The sequence below is a fragment of the Solanum lycopersicum genome, chromosome 11 (assembly GCF_036512215.1).
Source record: "Solanum lycopersicum chromosome 11, SLM_r2.1".
NCBI classification, from domain to species: domain Eukaryota; kingdom Viridiplantae; phylum Streptophyta; class Magnoliopsida; order Solanales; family Solanaceae; genus Solanum; species Solanum lycopersicum.
Window position 1 is genome coordinate 41,259,335 of NC_090810.1, and position 11,416 is coordinate 41,270,750.

Genomic DNA, 11,416 nt, shown 5'->3' on the forward strand with positions numbered 1-11,416 from the left:
ACTTACATTAGTTATGTCTGCATTATTTCTTATATACTGTTTGATTTGATGTATTATAAAAAACAAATCTTACATAATTTCTATTTAAAAAGTGTATGTTTACAAAAATACCCTTTACACTTTATTTCTTTATATACTTTCTTTGCAACAAGGTTCTTTGCTAAAACATCAAAAAAAGATTTCTTTGCTGAAACATTATTTCTTCCTATTCTTCTTCTTTTTCAAATATAAAATTAAAAAGTTGTTACTACATTGAAATAAGATTAAAAAGGAAGAAGAAGAAGAAGATGTCAAACATCTTCACAATTTTGCCACCATAAGTCCAAAAGTTCAACTTATTCATATGCAAAGGAATCATTCAAATAAATACTCCAATCCAACAAAAAAAAACTAAAAATTCAAAGATTTTTCACTTTTCACACACCCAAAAACCTCTACAAAACTTCACATAAATTCCCCACCCATTCACCAATGTTCCAAATTTTCTCAACTTCACCAATCGAGATCGCAGAAAAACAGCACAAATTCACCAACATCATCTGACCTTTATCAACAAAAATTAAATTAAATTAATCAAAATCCAACAACAAAAATGATTAAATCAATAAAAAAAACTGATATAGATTCAAAAAAAAATGATAATTCAGGTTATTCTGGAATGTTAAAGCTTGGATCGCCCCTACTAAAGCTCAAAATTATGAGCAAAGAGAGAGAAAATAAAAATGAAGAAAGAGATGTTGAAAAATACAGATTTTAATGAAAGATAAGAGTACTAACCTTATGAAGATGAGCAAACAATGTTTGATTGAGCAAAAGGAAGAAAAATCTACTCTTTCATTGACAAAGTACACAGAAGATGAAAGAGAAGATGAAACAAGTACTATGGAAAATGTTTTTTTAAATGGCTTTGAGGGTATTTTTGTAATTGCATAATCTAGTGCAAGTGTAAAAATGCTATTTATTACTAATACCTAAAATTTCTTGGTATTAGTAATACACAACTTAATACACAATTATACATGACCCAAAAAAAATGTAACAAACAATGTATTACTAATACACACACCTAATGCATGTATTGTTTTTCCTAATACCCTCTACCAAACGACCCCTAAAGATATTTTAGGTCCTTTTCCGATAATTTAATGACAAAGGACATATGTATAAATCATGTGTCTAGTCACTAATAGATATTATAGTACTAGATGTCTAATGCCCGTGTTGCGCACGAGCCTAACACGTGATTTGGAGTTTTACAGAGATGTGTGTGAAAGAAAATTATGAACTTATTGATCTTGAAAGGGCAAAATGAAATTACACACTTTCTGGTCTTGGTATGTAGCAATCAGACATAATCAATTAAAATGTAAATTTTCTAAAGGAATATCGAAGAAAATCCAATTGAACAAGGGGCCTTATTAAAAAACTATACTCCTTAAGTAGTATATTGTGGTGCAAAATTTATTTCAAACTTCATCAGATGAAATTTAAAATCTAACAGATGTGCCTGTTCACCCAAAACGAGGCCTTACTCCAATTCACTATTTCCTTCATCTAGGCGTCTCTCCATCATTTACCTTTTACTTATATGGGAGAAACAATTTATATCCTTGAGTGCATATAGTCGTTTTAATGATTGATGAATGTCTTTGGACCAATTTTAGTGAAATCAATGACTTTGACAATGCAGGTATACAATTGAAGCTACCACTTTATATCTTCAAGCCAAATTAGGGAGAAATTTTCTTTCCATTTACTCTAAAAGAGTAAACATATATCAACTTCACATTAGCATGAGAAACAGAGAACTATACAAATACATCCAACATAAAATACAACATATTCGGTGTAATCCCACTTGTGGGGTCTAGCGAGGATAAGATGTACGTAGACTTTACTCCTATGTACCTAATCCCTATCTTAGTGTTTCTGATAGGCTGTAAAATAAATTTCTATCACATCAAGTGGTTCACACCTCTATTACCTATATTATGTCAAAAGAATTTTTTGAATTTCAAAGTAAAAATAACTATATGTTAGTTCCTAGGAAGAAAAGAGTCTTACAGTAGCTCGTCAATCATAACTTTTCAGATTACGCCAAGTAAAAATACTTCTGTTGGCCGGTCTTCGAATTAAAAATTCTAGAAAATTTGCTTACACATTCATTACAACAGTCATAAAGGAATCAGTGAAGCAATATATGCATGTCTATGAAAAATGATTATGGTATTCATCTAATAGTTATATGATTCACTTGAATTCATTGTTTTTTCCCCTAAACGTATGGTACATCGTTTGAGAAATGATGAGGAAATATATAAATAGAGAAGACGATTATTCTCAAAGTTTAACTTGGATGAAAACCTAGAAACAGAAGAAATAGGGAGAAGAACAGTTATGGGATTGCTCAGACAACAGAATTTGAATAAAATGAAAACTAAAAGAGGCCGGCGGAAAACTCCAATTAAATTATGAGATTATGGTGAAAATCTAGATGAACACCAAATTCTAGCATATAGTTCGTGTTGAAGTGTATCACAAACTTCAACAGTGAAGCATTTTCAAAGTTATAAAAATTCACAAAGGAAAACTACACATCAAAATTACATACGTGCACTATAAAGAGCTCCAATGAGAGTTGCTACAAGTGTAATGCATAGGAAATTGTACTTGAAAGTGTCTAAATGGCATCCCTAAAATAAAAGGCAGAGCAGCAGTTGGCAATCACAAAATTATTTCTCGACTCACGTGAGTTGAGCTACCTTGACATATAAAGTGAAAGTAGGCTGAAACAGACAAATTTATTGAAAAGTCTTTTGTTGTTTTCTTTATGTATGATGCATGTGCCCTATTTTTATCAGACTATTCTTATCGTTTTGTAAAATTTGAATGGTTTATCTTAAAAATAAAATTCCTCAGAAATTATTGAAACCATTAGATCACGTCTAAGTCATGTTGACAAATATATGAGAGTGACCAAGTAGAACAATGGTTTTAAACTTTATTTTCTTAGAATTCCCACCCCACCCACACACAAAAGATCAATTCTCTTTGGTGGTTGGGAGAACCAATTGTCATCAAATGATAAAAATGAAAGATGTTAAAGGAAGCACAAGGTGCAATGCCCAAATTCAGTATTACAATAACTTGAGATTCAAGATTGGACGACATTATTAATAACTCCAATGAGAATGACAACAAGTATGATGCATATTTTAGGGACGAACACCAAATATTAAAATTTAAGCTTTCGCGAAATGGAAAAAAAAAATCTACAAAGTTAGAAAACACAAATAAAATGCTATGGACACCAAACACTTTTGTCTTCCTCTTCGATACCAGCGCAACATTGACGCAGTGGCTGAACAACAGTGAATCCACTAGCCACGTAAGTAGCATAAGAAAGTATTGTCAAAAGTCTATAATGCCCCTATTTCTAATTTAATTGACAATTAACATACAAGTTGATACCATAGCTCTATTCATTCTTCTGCTATAGTAGAAAGAAAGTAGAATAAGAATCTGAAATAAAAAATTGCAAAAATACTCCAAATAAAAAATTGAAGAATTCATTTCAATTGAAAAGTTTACAAGGATAAAAGGAAAAAAAAAAGTCAAAAAGTTAAAACCTATTCTACCAAAATCATTGACCTCAAGATAATAATATTAGTATTTCTTGTATATCCTTTTTATAGTTTGTAATTGATGAGTTTCTTGTGTTTATATACAAAACGAAGTTTGTTCTTTTTTTCTAAATCACAGGAATTTCCTACATTTTTATTTTTACTATATATTTCCTTTTATCCATCTCTGTTTTTAGGTAATGCCTCTTCCAATATCTCTTTATCTAACTAAAAATATGATTATTACAATATAATTAATAACAGACTTTTGTGAACATCTAATTTTTGATCAAATTTAAAGCTTTACACAATTTTTAATTCCTTATATAATTCTTTTAGATGTAAATTAGATATTTTATTTTTATCGCATTTTATTTAGTTTATTTTAAAATATTTTAAAACTAAAAATAAGAGTTGAATTATTAATGTATGTTTTGTTTTAAAGAAAACAAATTTATAAAATATAGGTTTCTTTTATTTTTAATTTAAAAAATACGCTAGTATTTATTACTTATAAATTCATTATTAGCTAATCAATTTTGGTTGGAAAAAAACAAAAAAAAAATGGTATATATCATATTATATTATCAAAATATAAAATATAAATTATTATTTGATTTCATAATTATGTAAGACATGACCTCAATGTTATAAATTTATTTAAATTTGGCGTTATAACATGAAATAGGTTGAGATTTTGTATGTTATTGAATTCGAAGTGAAATTTTGATGTGATATGTGATTATTATTATTTTTATTCCCAAAGATTTAATTTTCTTGATGTACCATATATCAATAGTTGTAACTCTGTTTGTAAGAAATTTTTACTTTATTACTGTCATGAACATATTTTATTTTATTTTGTTTGGAATTGAAGCTCGTGTTCTAAGTTGTTAAATTGAATTGAATTTAAGAAGGCCAATTTAAGATTTTTTTTAAGCAAAAATTAATAATTTTGAAGATTATCTAGTCAATGAGTGTTTAATAATAATGAAGGAAAAAGTTTATTAAATAAAATCTGATCATAATGATGAGTAACAAAATACTGTTTGCATAAAATTTTGAAGTGTTGAAGATAAATAATGACATTTAAATGTTAATTGGGAACATGATATAAAAAAAAGATTCAACACTTTGAGAAATTATATGTGTAATTGATTTTTCCTTGTGCCCTAGAAATAAGCAATTTCCTAAATATGCATGCAAATGATGTATACTTTCATAATTTTAATTAGTTTTGCGCATTTCTTAAATCTTCTTTTTAAATAATAAGATTGATAATTAATATTATATCTAATTGAACGGCTAGAAACATGATTAGGCCGATAATAATAGTAAACTAACTTTGCCATCTGAAGTGCATTATATAACTTTCTTTATAAACTAGTAGATTAAGCCACATCATTCAAGGTTTTGGAGTTTACTTAAGTAAGTAACTTACGAAATTTACAGGAAGTAAAATTATAGGACTGCAAATTTTTTAGGTTTCATACACAATTGGGTTGTATCTTGTTCTTTACCATATTGTGCAACCAAAAGGCAGTTAGAAATAGTTTAGAGCGAAAGCTAGTGGTAGATTAGTGCGCGATTCTGAGACAACTTATATGACAGTTCATATAGTATCCAAGAAGTGAACAAGCGGGTAAATAACTCATTTGGTCAATAAATAAAAAATATTCAAAAACTTAAGATAAATAAATTTAAATAAAGTCGTAAAAAAGTGAATATTTACATGCTCAAATTCTAGTTATCCCCATCATCTGTCACAACCCTATTTTTCCCAAACAATGTGTTGAAAAAAAGGTTTTTCCAAACTAAAGTGACTATTTTGAAAATGGATTATCACTTTGAATTGAGTTTTGATATTCCAAGTCACCTAATTTTGATCCCTAATCAAAAGGAAATGACCATATTTTTTTATTGCTTTGCAAACTAGAAATATGCACAAGGAATTTGATTGAACAATGAGTAGGTATCAGGCACCCCTCGAGTCCGTGGTTCTAGCACGGCCGCTTTTTGACTTATATTTAAATAAAAATGTTTATGTCCCACCATCTTTGATTTGTTATGAACTCCATGATAATTGTCATATTTTATTAGTGTGCAATATTGGAAGAAGCGCTTCCCAACCCTACCACTAATTATTTATTTATCTATACAATTTCATCTTATATCTTGTAATTGCACACCCTGACATTACCCCCCCCCCCCCTCCTTGACGTAAACACGAAATCTAGAATGACGAGTGATCTCAAGATAACCCTTACCTTACATATCATAACTAGAATTGAATATATTTATGAAAGATAAACTAAGGCAGAAGCTAAATCATGATATAACTAATAGTGGGGAACACCCAAAAATTGGTTTAAATATAAAGATATTGAATAAAAGTTTAATGATACTGAAGAATCACTCAATTCTAAAGACGAATATAAATCATGTCCGAAAAATCCTCTAATTGGCTAAAGTTGTTACAACATTTTTCCTTTTAACTCAAGCAAAACTAAAATTGAAAATGAAAGAATGAATCTAGAAAACATGTCTATTGTCCTTGAAGAATGAGAACTCACCACTAATGTTGCTGAAGAGGAAATTTGGAATCGATCTATGCTTGATCTGGATGTTGAGTATCCGAACCTACATCATGAAAGAATGTAGTGCAGAGTATGCGTTAGTATTTGAAATGTACTGAGCATGCAGTATACGATAAAAGCTAAACAGGTATATTGAGCGAAGATATAATATGAACATGATAGAAATACTGAAATCAACTTGACTGAATGCAATGACCAAGTACATGAAATGTTGAGACTACATATTAAAATATAACTGCAACTCGTTCAACTGCACTAATGTTTGACTGTAGGAGCTACTAATAACCGACATAAAAAAAACGTAAGATAAAGTGTGGAAACTGATGTATATATCTCATCGAGAGGACCCAACATACCTTTGCAAGGGTATAAAGGCATGACTGACACGATCAATAAATATTGTGTTCCATGTGTCAATGCTCAAGAAATTGTAACGACCCAAAAGTATCCCCTAGGAGTCAGGCGTACTTGATCTGTCGAAGGTCTTGTACAAGTCTCTTAGCTTTCATTCATCACATAGGTATGAAAAGTAGACGGAATTAAAACTATTCACAATGTAGTCAATAAGAAACTCTTCATAAAACGTAAGAAACTAAGTCTCATAATCACAAGTCATCTTAGACACATCTTATTATCAAAGGGTCACAACCCTTACATAGAAAAGAAAAATCATTGTATACTATAAGTCTTTAATAGAAATAAAACTACACATAACATCCAGTCCTCGAACATATGAGGACGTACCAAGAGACTTGAGAGAACAATCTACTTCTCAAGCTTCACTCTAAGATACATTCACTTCCTTCCACCTATACTTGTAGAAATAGAGAAGAATATGGAGTTAGTACAATAAATGCACCAAGTATGACAATATTAAAGACATGCTTTAAACATTTTAGTTGAAATATGTTTTTCATACTATTTTGGTAAAACCTCACGAGCCAAGTGTACAGACATCATACAAGTCATCATTAATATACAAGTAATACTTCATAATCCTTGAAACATAGCCATTTTCATTTAATAACCCGTTAGTCATCTAGACCCTCTATCCAAAGTTATCCTAAGATCCACTTACGTAAGACATGAAGAGAACACCCATACAACCTCTTCAATACACACCTAAGTGATCCTTAATACTATTAAATATAAGGATACTTCCTTTTCATCAAAACACAACAAGTCGATGTTGACACCCAATTTTGATCCACGTCGGCGTAAATTAATTATCGAGCTTCCAAAATTTTCCAAATAATTTAAATTAATTAGTTTTATAATTTTGTGAAAATATAACGATATAATGTTTACATAGTTGTGTATATAGCCGGTATATCCTGCGTACATTCAAAACCAACCCAACTCCTAGGCCCAAATGTTTTCAGCTCTCCACCTCAAATCCAGCCCAACACTTATTAATCCCAGCCCGTTTAAATTCTTGCTTCCAAACTAATTCCTACCCACTCCGACCCAACCCGTTTCCCCCGAACCGACCCAACTCCTCCCTTTCTTCTTCCCTTTTCCCAGAACCCACGCGCCCCTCCCCTTCCTCTTCCCCTGCTCCTCACGCATGCAGAAAAAACAGAATCCCCCCCTAAGCGCGACCCTCCTCCCTCTTCGTCTCTCCCCCACACGCGTCTCCCCCACCTCTCTCCCTCTCTCTCGCGCGCGTGGGCGAAGCAAGACCAACAGACCCTGCAATGCTGCTCCCGTCGTACCACCCTGCAGCACGCTAGGCGACATGAGCTCGTCCTTGGCAACGTGGGATTGAGTCACGTCATTTGCCAAGGACGAGAGATTGATCTCGACCCTCCACATGCCTCTTCCGTTGGACGATTTGAGCATCTCCAAGGCATATTCCCTCGGATTCGGACAAGTTTTTGAATCTCAAATCGAAATGGGCCTCAAGCCGTCCCTCCAACCCGCTCCCCTCGAAACCCTAGCGTCCCTCTATATAAACCCCCTCCGTTTTCTGAATATGGGTTGGAAGAATTTTGGGAGAATTTTTGGAAAATCTTGGGCTCTTTCTTTGTGTGCAGTTGCAATTTCTTAAGGAAACTGAATTTCTTTTAGCTTACTATTTTTGAGGTTGAGTTTTAGCGGGAGAGAGATTTTGAGTTGAGGAAATACTTTCAAAATACTTCAGCCTCCGATATTCTGTGGGGATTTGTTTACTTTTCTTTTCGGAATTTCTTGAAGCTCCCTGAATCTTCTGATCAGTATAGCCACTGAGGAGGGTGAAAGGCTAAGAGGAGTGTCAATATCTCCAAACATACATCTTCGTTGAACAGCCGAAGAACGAGACGTCAAAGAGATCGAAATTGCAATTCTGTTTCTTCGTCTAACCGGTTTGTCCCTTTTTCTGAACTGTTTGGGGTTCGTCGTTTGGTGGAAGTATCCGCCATTTCGTCGCTCGTTTATCTCCAGTTCTGCTTCTCATCAACAAGTAAACAACTCATTTATGTAATTCTTTCGCCCCCCATCTGATCTCTTCGTTTTGTTTTTCCGGTTTTCAAAAATATCCTTTCTTTTGTTGTCTTCGCTCCGTGCTTTGGATGTTGCTGCTGTGATATTGTTCATTTGTTTCACTCTAGGATTAAATCTGTCGAATATTCTAATGTTGAATACATGGCCTGTTTTACCGTAAATATAAGATGTTATACTTGTCGTTTGTTTGATTTTGAGGCGCATTGTACGTTACGACTTAGTGTTAGTAAGCATGTTGGTTTCGTGTTGCTTCCTGTTTTTGAAGTTGACATGGTTTAGCCGTAATATTGCATTTCTTCCTTCCCTTAAGATTGTTAACGTCGCTCCCTTTAGTTCACATGCTGCCCCTTTACTGTTTAGTGTTGTCCGTGAAGGTTTCAAGTGTTTGTCATGTTATTTTTTTGAGTTGTTTATTCAAGAATATGGTCGGGGTCGTGAGTCGCAGGTATATGTGTGTCTTGAAGTGGTTTCTAGCCTTAGAAACTATTAATCTTCTCGTTTGTTTCTCTGTATCGGGTTTAGCTTTACGTAATTGCCTTCAAGGTATTATGAATAGTGGCATAATCTGTGAAACAAATAATTTCACCCGTATTAAATCAAAATAGGTGGCCACCTAGACGTTATGTTTTCCTTATGCCTGAGTATAATTTGTAATCGCCTTTTAGGATCATATAAGGTTGTTTCGTTATTCTGCATCTCTCTCGGATAAGATATGTATATTTTATTAAGTTAGTTTTGTTCTCTTGTATATGTGTCCATTGAATCATATATTAATTCCTTTCACTTATTTTATGGCATGTAAATCTGCTTGAGTTCCGTCATGAACTCACGCCCCTTTTGCATTAGTGGAAAGTCATAAAGATTCACAGCTTCCTTTCATCGAGTCACCCGACAAACAATTTTGGGATCAAAATTCCAATGCGAAATTCCAAGAAGATTGAAGAAATTCGAAGGCGTCGGATTAAAAGAATTTTCTTTATTTTATTTTGCATTTTATTTGTAATGGGCATAAGCCCTCGTCGTTTTTAAGTTCTTGTATTTTATTTTATATGTTTAGATTAGGACAGGCGAATGGGTTCAAAACCCAAAAACCGGTGGGTCCAAAAATCGGTCAAGGCGAACAGAACCTGAGTTTGGACCCAATCTCTCTCTCTCCCTCTCCCTCTCTCATTCTTACTTGTTTGTGCGTTTGTTTAAATGTTGTTAGCCTAGGATTAGAAACTCCAACCCCATCGACGCCTTTAATTTTATCAAACTCAAAAAATAATAAAAAATGGAATCTCAAAACAATGAACGTTTCAAACTTGTAAATTTATCTAGATAAAAATACTAGGTTCAAACTTCGAAATAGATTCACAAAAGTTGCAAAATAAACAATAAATATTGTAAAATTCGTAAAATTTGTCTAGATAATACTTTAAATAAGTTCAATCTTAAAAATAACAAAAGATTTGCAAACGATAATATAATAGTCAAATAAGTTAATCGCCGGAAAACCGTAAGTTAGCGGAGCGTCTTAGGTGCTTTTTTTCGAAACCTTCCTAAGACGCTGATAGGAATCCCAAACCCTTAACAAATATTTTCAAAACGATTTTTTCTGTTAAGCTGTTTTGAGAATGAGTTCTCTTAATTTTCTCAAAATTAAGTGGCGACTCTGAAAAAGTCGAAAATCCTTTGAAATAAATCAAACTCTTTTCGAAACATATTTTTCGATAAAACCGAAATGGCGTCTCCGCTGGGGAGATGGAGGATTCTAACACTAAAGACTAACTTTATTTGACTATTTGTAAATAGCTGTTTATTTGTTTAAGTTAATCTAATTTTTCTAAATATTGCATTTCATGGCATAAACTCCGTCAAACGGCAAATAGTTGCATTAGGAAACGGAAGTTACGCGGCTTATCGTGACTTCTCTCAGAAATACCCCAAGAAGTCATTTGGGAGTATCAAACAAATAGTCGGAATGCGGTCATCCAGCGTTGTTCGATAACTCCACCCCAATGGTTGTCCAACTCGGGTAACCGTCAATTTGAAAACAATTTTAGTAAACCTAGGATAGAGCTAAACCAAATCCCGAAATAGCATATTTGCCTAAGATGACCCAATACCCATGGCGTATTGGGCCCATTAGAAGACTGCCTTGAGTCCAAAACGGCCCACGGCCTAAACGGACGTTTATACTTATATGATTAAATTTGAAGGATGTATACGTTGCTTGAAAAAAAAATTCATTGTCTCATAGGGTTAAGGACTATAAATTTTTATAGATTCAAATTTTGAGGCAATGGAATATTTCAAATGACATATACATCCCTCAAATCGCTTGGCCCAACCTTGGCACAAAAGGGTCACATATCTGTTTAGAACGCGCAATATTTGTTTATACGTTATAACTGCTTATGTGAATATGTTGTTTTATCTGGAGATGTCCTAGCTCACTCTCAAATACTTTTAGATACCCTAAGCACAAGTATCAAGTCACTATCAAAAGTGCGTACAAATATTCCTCGAGTCTTTAGTTTCCTTAAAAAAAACGAACTCCATTTTTCTTTATTATACTGTCATACCAGAAAATTATTCATCATTTCGAATAAAAAGAATTTTCAGAAATTTTATCTTTTCCAACTCTTACAAGGAAATTAGAGTTACATCTCAATCAAAAATCAGAGTACGGTGATGAAAGATACTGTCAACCTTGTCTCAACTCAAGTC

General features: G+C 32.8%; 1 long non-coding RNA gene across 1 annotated transcript; it reads right to left on the minus strand.

The window, feature by feature from the left end:
- Positions 1-317: 317 nt before the first annotated feature.
- Positions 318-3,265, minus strand: LOC104644654 (uncharacterized). Its single transcript, XR_738528.3, has 2 exons — positions 778-3,265; positions 318-544 (listed from the first exon to the last, which is right to left on the minus strand). It is a non-coding gene; the product is annotated as an uncharacterized lncRNA (long non-coding RNA).
- Positions 3,266-11,416: the final 8,151 nt, after the last annotated feature.